This window comes from Pongo abelii, chromosome 15 (assembly GCF_028885655.2).
Source record: "Pongo abelii isolate AG06213 chromosome 15, NHGRI_mPonAbe1-v2.0_pri, whole genome shotgun sequence".
Taxonomy (NCBI): domain Eukaryota; kingdom Metazoa; phylum Chordata; class Mammalia; order Primates; family Hominidae; genus Pongo; species Pongo abelii.
In genome coordinates, this window is record NC_072000.2 from 56,180,523 (window position 1) to 56,192,670 (window position 12,148).

At 40.8% G+C, this 12,148-nt stretch overlaps 1 protein-coding gene across 1 annotated transcript in view; it reads right to left on the reverse strand.

The window, feature by feature from the left end:
* The window catches only part of TXNDC16 (thioredoxin domain containing 16), a 460,012-nt gene that overhangs the window by 52,967 nt on the left and 394,897 nt on the right, over nucleotides 1-12,148 (reverse strand). The gene's annotated exons all lie outside the window — the stretch shown is intronic.

Sequence of the window (12,148 nt, forward strand, 5' to 3'; positions counted from 1 at the left end):
TGCTCACTCTTTGAGTCCGCACTGCCTTTATGAGCTGTAACACTCACCCAAAGGTCTGCAGCTTCACTCCTGAGGCCAGCAAGACCACAAACCCACCGGGAGGAATGAACAACTCTGGATGGGAGGAACGAACAACTCCACATGCACCACCTTAAGAGCTGTAACACTTACCGCGAAGGTCTGCAGCTTCACTCCTGAAGCCAGCAAGACCATGAACCTACCAGAAGGAAGTAACTCTGAACACATCCAAACATCAGAAGGAACAAACCCTGGACACACCACCTTTAAGAACTGTAACACTCACCGCAAGGGTCCACAGCTTCATTCTTGAAGTCAGTGAGACCAAGAACCCACCAATTCCAGACACAATATCATTCTTGATGGCAGCCATTGTTAAGCCTCCAGAAGCTATATGTTTAAAATGGTTAACAGATAAGCCAATTTGGATAGAACAATGGCTGCTAAGAGAAACTGGCGGCTTTAGAGGACTTCGTTAATGAACAATTAGAAAAAGGACACGTAGCTCCAACATTTTCCCTTTGGAATTCTCCAGTTTTCATAATTAAGAAAAAATTCGGTAAATGGAGAATGTTAACTGATTTAAGAGACATTAATTCAGTTATACCACCTATGGGAGCATTACAGCCAGGATTGCCTTCTCCTGCTATGATTCCAAAAAATTGGCCTTTAATAGTCATAGATTTAAAAGACTGTTTCTTTACTATCCCTTTAGCTGAGCAAGACTGTGAACGGTTTACATTTACAATTCCTACAGTAAACAACCTGCAGCCTGCTAAGAATTTTCACTGGAAAGTGTTGCCACAAGGCATGTTAAACAGTCCAATAATTTGCCAGACTTATGTAGGGCAAGCAATTGAACCTACTCATAAAAAATTTTCACAGTGTTACATTATTCATTATATGGACAATATACTTCGTGCTGCCCCCACTTGAGAAATATTACTACAATGTAATGATCACTTGCAAAATTTGATTTCTCATGCTGGTTTAATTATAGCTCCTGACAAAATTCAGACCACTACTCCTTACTTCTACTTGGGGACCTTAGTAAATGACATTACCATTGTGCCACAGAAAGTAGCCATATGTAGGGATCAATTGAAAGCATTAAATGACTTTCAAAAATTACTAGGGGACATTAATTGGATACGACCTGCTCTAGGCATTCCTACCTCTGCCATGAGTAATCTATTTTCTATCCTTAAAGGAGATCCTAGTCTCACTAGCCCTCGACAATTAACAAAAGAAGCTGAGGCAGAGCTGCAGCTGATCGAAAAGCAAGTCCATAAAGCTCAAAAAATAGAATAGATCCAGAGACGACTGTAGATTTGCTAATTTTTCCAACTCAGCATTCACCTCCTAATGGCCAAGAGCAGGACTTAGTAGAGTGGCTTTTTCTTCCACATACTAATTCACAGACTCTAACTCCTTGTTTGGATCAAATCGCTACTATGATAGGAAATAGGAGAACTCAGATAGTTAAATTACATGAATATGATCCTGGAAAAATTATTGTCCCTCTCATGAAGGCACAAATACAGCAAGCTTTTGTAAATAGTCTTACTTGGCAAACAAGTTTAGCTGACTTTGTGGGTATTCTCAATAATCATTTTCCTAAAATGAAACTGTTTCAATTTTTGAAATTAACTAATTGGATTCTCCCTAAAATAATTAAATTGAAACCAATTGAAGGTGCTGAGAATGTTTTTACACTTGGGTCTAGTAATGGTAAAGCTTCTTATTCTGGATGAAAAGGTAAAGTTTTCCAGACACCCTATACTTCAGCTCAAAAAGTGGAGCTTGTAGCTGTAATTGAGGTATTGACTGCTTTTAATATGCCTATTAATGTGATTTCTGATTCTTCATACATGGTTCATTCCACACAATTAATTGAAAATGCTCAGTTACAATTTCATACAGATGAACAACTGATGTCTTTACCCAATTGCAAACAGCAGTTAGCAGTAGAATGCACTGTTTTTTACATCACTCACATTAGGGCTCATACACCTCTTCCAGGACCTTTAACTGAAGGGAATCAGATGGCTGATCACCTAGTTGTTAATGCGATATCTAATGCTAGACACTTTCACAATTTAACCCATGTTAATGCCTCTGGTCTCAAAAGCAGATACAGCATTACCTGGAAAGAAGCTAAAGCTATTATCCAGCAATGCCCAACTTGCCAAATGGTGCATTCCTCATCTTTTACTGGAGGAGTTAATCCTCAAGGACAGGAACCTAATTCTCTTTGGCAAATGGATGTCACACATGTTCCCTCATTTGGGAGACTAGCTTACGTACATGTATGTGTGGACACCTTTTATCACTTTGTCTGGGCTACATGCCAATCAGGAGAGTCTTATGGCTGTATTAAATGTTACCTTTTGCAGTGTTTTGCAGTGATGGGCATTCCAGCTTCTATTAAAACAGATAATGCCCCAGGCTATACTAGCCAAGCTCTAGCTACATTTTTCTCTATATGGAATATTAAACACATTACTGGTATCCCATATAATTCTCAAGGACAAGCCATAGTGGAAAGAATGAATCTCCCTGAAACAGCAGTTGCAAAAGCAGAAGGGGGAAAACAGGGACTATGGGACACCCCATATGCAATTGAGTCTAGCATTATTAACTTTAAATTTTTTGAGCCTGCCTAAAGGCCAGATGTTATCAGCAGCTGAACAGCATCTACAGAAACCAGTTGCAAAGACAGAAGCAGAACAACTGGTTTGATGGGGAGATCCAATAACAAAAAGTTGGGAAATATGTAAAATAATAACCTGGGGTAGAGGTTATGCTTGTGTTTCTCCAGGACTGAATCACCAGCCGATTTGGATACCATCAAGACACCTGAAACCTTATCAGGAGTCAGATGCCAAGGAAAAGATTCTGGGAGGATCCCAAGGACCCCCCGGTTGCAGTCGAGACTGATGCTGAGGAGGATCCCAACTGTCACAAGCAACACCTGTCGAACACAGCCACCTACTTGGGGACAGATCAAGAAGCTGTCACGGATGGTGGAAGAAAACCTGGGGAAAGCAGGACAACCAGTCACAATGAGTAATTTAATGGTAGCTATGATAGAGGTGATCACCATTGCCATGAGTATTCCTTCAACAAGGGCTGACACAGAGAACAATTATACTTATTGGGCATATTTGTCAATCTTGAATGGCAATAATGCCTGGATGTAATCACTTTATGACACAGTTACACATGCTTTCTGATCTCAGTATTTACCATAATGAATCTGCTCCTACAATTAAGGCATACTGCCCTCAAAAACCTATTTGTAAACAGGATTGGACCTGGCCATAAAAAATGAATGTACTTGTTTAGGAAGATTGCTTTGCAGAACAGGCAGAGGTGCTGTGCAACAATTCCTATGGAATCATTATTGATTAGTCCCCTAAGGGGATGTTTAGCTTGAATTGCACCTCTCAGTCTGCATGCCACAGCCACACTATGTTCAGCTGGTCTGAACAAAATGGTCAGATGGTAGAAATGGTAAGAAGTATGGCAAGAGTTCCTATTATCTGGAAACATCGCAGTACAGTGGCACCTCAACCTCAAATGATATGGCCCATTGTAGGAGCTAAACATGAGGATTTGTGGAAACTCTTAATAGCTCTTAACAAGATCAAAATTTGGGAAAGAATAAAAAAGCATCTATAAGGACATTCTACAAACTTGTCTTTGGATATTGCAAAATTAAAAGAACAAATATTTAAAGCATCCCAGGCACACCTGACCTTAATGCCAGGAACTGGAGTGCTTGAAGGAGCTGCAGACGGATTAGCTGCTAGTAACCCATTGAAATGAATAAAAACACTTGGAAGCTCTGTGATTTCAGTGATGATTGTGCTTTTAATCTGTGTTGTTTGTCTTTGTATAGTCTGCAGATGCAGATCCACTCTCCTGTGAAAAAGCTGCCTTTGCTTCTATCGCTTTGCAAAACAAAGAAGGGAGACATGTTGGGAGTAGTCTCCCAAAACTGGCCATAAACAAAATCTCTGCAGCACTGTGACATATTCATGATGTCCATGACTCCCACATTGAAGGTTGTGGGTTTACCGGAATTAGGGCAAGGAACACCTGGCCCACCCAGGCCAGAAAATCACTTAAAGGTGTTCCTAAACCACAAACAATAGCATGAGCAATCTGTGCCTTAAGGACATGTTCCTGCTGCAGATAACTAGCCAGACCCATCCCTTTATTTCCCATAAGGAATACTTTTAGTTAATTTATAATCTATAGAAACAATGTTTATCACTGGCTTGCTGTCAATAAATATGTGGGTAAATCTCTGTTCAAGACTCTCAGCTCTGACAGCTGTGAGATCCCTGATTTCCCACTCCACATGTGATATTTCTGTGTGTGTGTCTTTAGCTTCTCTAGTGCCACTGGGTTAGGGTCTCCATGACTGAGCTGGTCTCAGCAAATGGAGAAATGTTTCTACTAATTAACAATTTTTTCTAGTAATAAAACTTCAAAATAGCAAAACTTCCAAATCTCCTTAATTAAAACACTTTATAATTTTGAGTCTCATAGAGGCCAACAATTTAAATGGAAACTTGCCAAAATAATTACCATGTACTGCCAAATATTTGCAATAATTGAACAGAAAATATTTTTTGGCAATTTGCTGAAGCTATGAATTCTAGGTACAAAATTCCTTGCAGAAAAACTAGGCATATCAGTTAGTGAATTTTTGTCCTGCTAGGCTGGCAATGTTACATACAAAAGCAGTATTAAGACTTGTTTTCATTCAAACAGCTTCTTTAACATTGCACAGCTTTCATTCCATCTTAAATCAACAAATTGAATGAGTAGACAAGGCAGTTCCATATCCCTTCTATTCAGGTAGATTGAGATGAAGATTGAGGCAAGGGGCCCACTCTCTCACTGTCCACTTCTAATACTCCTGTTACCTTACTCTGTTCTATCATTACTGTCTGAACACACAACTGAGCCTATGACCAACACATCAGATGCTTGTGGCTCCCAGATAATCAATAGCCTCCATCATGGCTGTCATATTGTCATTGACAATTGCCTAACACTTTTCTTCACTGACTTTCCATTATGTTAATATCTCCTCAGTTAGGTTTAATGTGATTTTAACTGTGTGAGACCCAGAAAGCTCTTGGCAGCCAAGCGAAATAGAAGCAGAGGTCAACAATAATCAAATTAATTCACCAAGTGGTCACACATGGCATGTCCAAGTGTCAAATACAAAATACAGAATTAGCACTTTGTAAACAACATGGAGAAAATTATAATTCAGGAACTTTTTTTTCTGTCAGTCTAGCAGATCAAAAACCCAATAGTTGCTTGCAGAAAAAGCAGTTTGTATCCTGGAGTATGCTGCAGAGTATACCAAACTGATGTGCCTTGAGAGGCCAAGTATCTTTTATATGTTACCTGTTGTAAAGCTCCATCTATCCTTCTATTCCAGGATAGATGCTGGAATTAGAGTGCTTACAATAAAAATTGAGATACAAATGGAAATTTAAAGAGAATTTTTCTAACTTTCAAACCAATTGCTTCTATCCATTGCCATATTTCTAGATCAGGATATCAGGACAAAACTTTTGATAAAGTTTTGATAAACGATCCAATGCCTATCTGCCCACCTATCCCCCAAAAAAAGAAAAAGAAAGAAGGGCAGTGATATTAAGTCTCTTTCTAAATATATTTAAGCATCTTTTAAAGGAAGTGGTTTGCCTCAATGAAATTGCATTATCACCATCATGTAAGTTTTAATTGCAGAAACCAAAGAGGAGTTAACTCTCTGCTTTAGGCAGTTACTATTAGAGAGGGAAAAAGACTTGGCAACTTAATGTTAACATTACAATCAATAATTATCCCACACTGGCAGAGCTGGCCAAAATGCTGCTGCTGCTACTACTACTACTAGTACTACTAAAATCTTCCACTTGGCCAGGCGCGGTGGCTCACACCTGTAATCCCAGGACTTTGGGAGGCCGAGGTGGGCAGATCACGAGGTCAGGAGATCGAGACCATCCTGGCTAACACGGTGAAACTCCGTCTCTACTAAAAAACAAAAAATTAGCCAGGTATGATGGTGGGTGCCTGTAGTCCCAGCTACTTGGGAGGCTGAGGCAGGAGAATGGCGTGAACCCAGGAGGCGGAGCTTGCAGTGAGCCGAGATCGCACCAGTGCCCTCCAGCCTAGCGGCAGAGCGAGACTCTCTCAAAAAAAAAAAAAAAAAAAAAAAAAACACAATCTTTCACTCTACTCACCTCAGTTAAAACCAGCAATGCCTTTAGTATTGCCAGTGTGCAATATAGTGACCCTCGGAGCATTCCACAGCTGACGGTGCTGAGAAAATTGGGTTACTGCTCAACAATGTCAAATTTCTAATATTTGACTACTAAAATTTTTCATAATAAAATTGAAATATTAATTGAAACTTTATACTTATTCTCATATCTCAGAAATTTAATCAAACGATGGTGCTATTTGGTGTTAGCCTTGGTTTTGGACAAACATTGATTTTAACATTCACCCATTTAGCATTTGGCCAAAACATGTATGTGCTGCATCTCCATTTTCCTTCTGTCTTCATGGACTTTGATTGCTCAATTCCTTTACTGTTCTTTTAGTGAGTTTTGTGTTTGTTTGTTTTTGAGATGGAGTCTTGCTCTGTCACCCAGGCTGGAGTGCGGTGGCATGATCTCAGCTAACTGCAACCTCCGCCTCCTGGGTTTAAGCAATTCTCCTGCCTCAGCCTCCTGAGTAGCTGGGATTACAGGTGTGCACCACCATGCCTGGCTAATTTTTGTATTTTTAGTAGAGAGGGGGTTTCACCATGTTGGCCAGACTGGTCTTGAACTCCTGACCTCAGGTGATCCACCCACCTTGGACTCCCAAAGTGCTGAGATTACAGGTATGAGCCACCATGCCCAGCCTTTTTAGTGAGATTTTGTAAGGGAGCAAAAGTAAATACACGTGATTAATTAGTATATACTATGTTTTTAAACCTTGTTGATTTCCTTAAGAATATGCTTGTTTTAGTCAGTTTGGCTTGCTATAACAAATATACCATAGACTGAGTGGCTTAAACCATAAACATTCATTTCTCACAGTTCTGGAGGCTTGGAAGTCCAAGCTCAAGGTACTGGCAGATGTGGTGTCTGGAGAAAGCCTGCTTCCTGATTTGCAGATGGTCATCTTCTGGTTGTATCCTCACAAGGCAGAGAAAAACAAGCTCTTCTGTCTCATCTTCTAGGGGCACAAATCCTATTCATGAGGGCTCCATCCTTATGACCTAATTACCTCCCAGAGGTAATTACCTATGACCTAGTTACCTCTTACTACCATCAGATGGAGGATTTCAATATATGAATTTGGGGGAACACAAACATTCAGTCAACAACAATAATCATCATAATAGTTGACACATACACAGTGCCTCTTATGTTCCAGAAACTCTTTTGCATGCTTTACCTATAGTAACTCTTCTAACACCTCAAGTGAGGAACTTGCCCACCTTAGCTCAGCTAGTAAGTAGAGCCAGGACTCAAATATAGCATTTTGGCTCTGCAGTCTATACTTTTAATCATTAGACTACTGCTTCCTGAACAGCTTTATTTGTCATTAAATATTTTTCTACAATACTATTTTAGGTACTATTTAGCACTCTATTACATGCATAAATAATTTATATTAAAAGTCTCTCATAATTGGACATCTAGGTCATTTCTATTTTTCCTCTATTAAGCAATGTTGACCTGAATGTAATTATAGCCTGTCTTTGTGCCACCTGGTGATTTTCTTGCATTAAGGATGTGTATTTTAACCACAGCCACTTAGAAGTGTTATAAAATGTAGTACAACCCACCCTGCTGCCTTCAGAACAGGATGCAAACAAGGCTGTAGCTCTGTCTTGCTTGGACAATTCTCTACCGGCACCTACCAAGCTGCGAAGCTTCCTTCCTGTCTTGAGGTTTCACAGCCAGTTCCTTTAAATTCCCCCAGTGTTCCTTCCCTTGCAGTGCTTACTAAGCAACAAACACATGCACACAGAGACCACTTGTCTTAGTTCCACAAACTTCTCATATAGCAACGAGAGAGGCTGGAGGTAATAAACTAGGTAACTTACAGGTTCAAAGCCTCACATTACTAACTGATGCTGGCTTCAAGCATTCACACCTTTCCTGAGCACTTCCTTATTCATCTCTGTCAGATGCTTTTCCATTTCCTGTGCTTTAACTGACACTCTTTTCTATTAGGTTAAACCACAGGAAACTGCTGATACTCAGCCACTTTTAACCTACAAAAATTAAAATTTCACCTGGCTCAACCTAACAAGATTGAGATGCTTATTTGCCCATTGGAGAACATGGTAACAGTTTGTGATACTGTAAAGCTGTTCAAAACCTGTGAAAACCCTTCCTATCCTTGAGGAATTATTTTAAATCTTCATCTCTATGGCGTAAATGCCAGAAACTCACCTTCCCAGGCTGCTCCAATCAGATACAAGACTTTCTACTCAGAAAAGAATGACAGGAAGAGCTATTCTGCCATTGAGGAGAGATAGGAATAGGGATGGGAACTGGGCATGGGAGGGAGCTGGGAGGAGGCTTCTAGGGTGCTGTTGTTAAAGTTCTATTTCTTGACCTGGGTGGTGGTTATGTGGAAAGTGTGGTCTGTGATAATTCTTTTCTATTCTGTGTTATTCTTGAACTTTAAAAAAGCTTTGGAAACTCAGTTGTGGCAAGGGTAGGGGTGAGACATTGAGCTACCAGTATTGGCCCTACCAATACTGGCCCTGACAAGGAACTATGTCCCTACATCCCAAATCTGCTTAGCTTTCTTCGCTCATGTTTGGAGTTAGATTGGATTGGTAGTGTATTGGTCTATTCTCACACTGCTAATAAAGACATATCCAAGACTGTGTAATTTGTAAAGGTAAGAGATTTAATGGGCTCACAGTTCTGTGGCAAGCCAGGTCTCATTAATGCAGCCACCATAACAACTGTTTCAGTACTGACTGAGTTGTTAAATTAAATATTAAAAGCTAAAAGAGCCAGTGTCCTTATACAAAGGCTGGAATGTAACAAAAAGGCCCACCAAGAGTTTTGCCTAGGCCTTTCCTCTGCCTTAAAGCATGACAAGATAACAAAAGAATTCTTAACAGGACCTGTTTAGGATTAAACAAGTTTTATTGGGGGTCTGAAGACACTTCCCAGGCCTCTGCAAACAAGTTTATTGCGGGTCTGAAGGAACTCCCCAAACCTCCATGATTTAGCAGGAGACAAGATAAGGGTAATCACCCCAGCACCTGGACCCATTTAGATTAAGTGAATTTACTGAGGCTCCAGAGGAAGGTCTTCAGGACTCAGATCTTAGTTATAGATTAAAAGAAGTTAATCACTATGTCTTCAGATGAATGCACACTTACATGTAGACATAAAGCTTAGAAGGTATATAATCTCTGGAAAACTAATTTTGAGTTGGTCTGGTGATATTTTCTGGGCCTTCTCTCTGTAACCTGTTACAGAAATAAAAACTCTGCCCTTTCCCATTTCATCAGCATCTCATTATTGGGCCATGAGAATAAGCAGCTTGACCCTCAGTTTGGTCTGGGAACAGTTCCACATGGCTGGGGAGGCCCCACAATCATGCTGGAAGGTGAATGATATGGTTTGGCTATGTACCCACCCAAATCTCAACTTGAATTGTATCTCCAAGAATTCCCACGTGTTGTGGGAGGGCCCCAGAACAGGTAATTGAATCATGGGGGCCAGTCTTTCCTGTGTCATTCTAGTGATAGTGAACAAGTCTCACGAGATCTGATGGGTTTATCAGGGTTTTCCACTTTTGCTTCTTCCCCATTTTATCTTGCTGCTGCCATGTAAGAAGTGTCTTTCATCTCCCACCATGATTCTGAGGCCTTCCCAGCCATGTGGAACTGTAAGTCCAATTAAACCTCTTTTTCTTCCCTGTCTCAGATATGTCTTTATTAGCAGCATGAAAACAGACTACTACAGTGAATGAAGAGCAAAGTTACGTCTTACATGGCAGCAGGCAAACAGGTATGTGCAGAAGAACTTCCCTTTATAAAATCATCAAATCTCATGAGATGCATTCGCTATCATGAGAACAGCATAGAAAAAACCCATCCCCATGATTCAATTACCTCCCACCAAGTCCCTCCTATGACACATGGGGATTATTACAATTCAAGGTGAGATTTGGGTGGGGACACAGAGCTAAACCATATTAATCTGCCCCTGGCCCCTCCAAATCTCATGTCCTCACATTTCAAAACCAATCATGCTTTCCCAACAGTTCCCCAAAGTCTTAACTCATTTCAGCATTAACTGAAAAGTCCATAGTCCAAAGTCTCATCTGAGACAAGACAAGTCTCTTCCACCTATAAGCCTGTAAAATCAAAAGCATGTTAGTTACTTCCTAGACACAATGAGGTGGTACAAGCATTGGGTAAATACAGCCATTCCAAATGGGAGAAATTGGCAAAATGAAGGGCCTCATGCAAGTCTGAAATCCAGCGGGGCACTCAAATCTTAAAGCTTCAAAATGATCTCTTTTGACTCCATGTCTCAAATCCAGGTCATGCTGATGCAAGAAGTGGGCTCCCATGGCCTTTGGCAGCTCCACCCCTGTGGCTTTGCAGGGTACACCCCCCTTCCTGGCTGCTTTCCCACGTTAAGTGTCTGCAGCTTTTCCAGGTACAGGATAACTTCCATGGTGCAAGTTATCAGTGGATCTACTATTCTGGGCTCTAAAGTATGGTGGCCCTCTTCTCACAGCTCCACTAGGCAGTGCCCCAGTGGGGACTCTGTGTGGGGGCTCCAACCCCACATTTCCCTTCTGCACTGCCCTAGCAGAGGTTCTCCATGAGGGCTCTGTCCCCACAGCAAACTTCTGCCTGGACATCCAGGCATTTCCATACATCCTCTGAAATCTAGGCAGAGGTTACTAAACCTCAGTTTTTGACTTCCATGCACCCACAGGTTCAACACCATGTGGAAGCTGCCAAGCCTTGGGCCTTGCACCCACTGAAGCCATGGCCCCAGCTGTACCTTGGCCCCTTTTAGCCACAGCTGGAGTGGCTGGGACTCAGGCCACCAAGTCCCTAGGCTGCACACAGCAGGGGTTCCTGGGCCCAGCCCACAAAACCATTCTTTCCACCTAGGCCTCCAGGCCTGTGATGGGAAGGGCTGCTGCAAAGGTCTCTGACACACCCTGGAGATATTTCTCCACTGCCTTGGTGATTAACATTCAGCTCCTTGCTATTTATGCAAATTTCTGCAGCAGGCTTGAATTTCTTCCCAGAAAATGTTTTTTTCTTTACTATCACATTGTCAGGCTGCAAATTTTCCAAACTTTTATGCTCTGCTTTATCTTGAACACTTTGCTACTTAGAAATTTCTTCCACCAGATACCCTAAACAATCTCTCTCAAATTCAAAGTTCCACACATCTCTAGGGCAGGGGCAAAATGCCACTGATCTCTTTGCATAACAAGAGTGACCTTTACTCCAGTTCCTAACAAGTTTCTCATCTTTATCTGAGACCACCTCAGCCTGGACCTTATTGTCCATATCACGATCAGCATTTTGGTCAAAGCAATTCAACAGGTCTCTGGGAAGTTCCAGTTCAACTCTAGGGAGTTACAATTCAAGGTGAGATTTGGGTGGGGACACAGAGTCAAACCATATTAGGTAGATTTGTTGGTGTCTTTATTAATCAAGCATAACACAAAAATGAGAATTTATGTAAATTTTTATTAGCCATTTGATGTGTTTTAGAAGCCATCATAAGATTATCAAAATAAATTTCAATAATACAAAATGATAACTGTATTTTTACTTTAGATATGAATTTGAGTATGCTATCAGTCTCAATGCATACCTCAGGATTTTGAAGTTTGAATTGGCTGTCTCGTGAAATAAATTCTATTCATTGTTTTATCTTTTGACTTGGCAATAAATAATAGAGAAGACCCAGAAGAAGTTATCGGGAAGAAAGTTGCCTCCAGAGGTACAGCTGGAGACCATTATTCTTCATGATTATTGATATGGTTTGGCTCCATGCCCCAACCCAAATCTCACCTTGATTTTTAATAA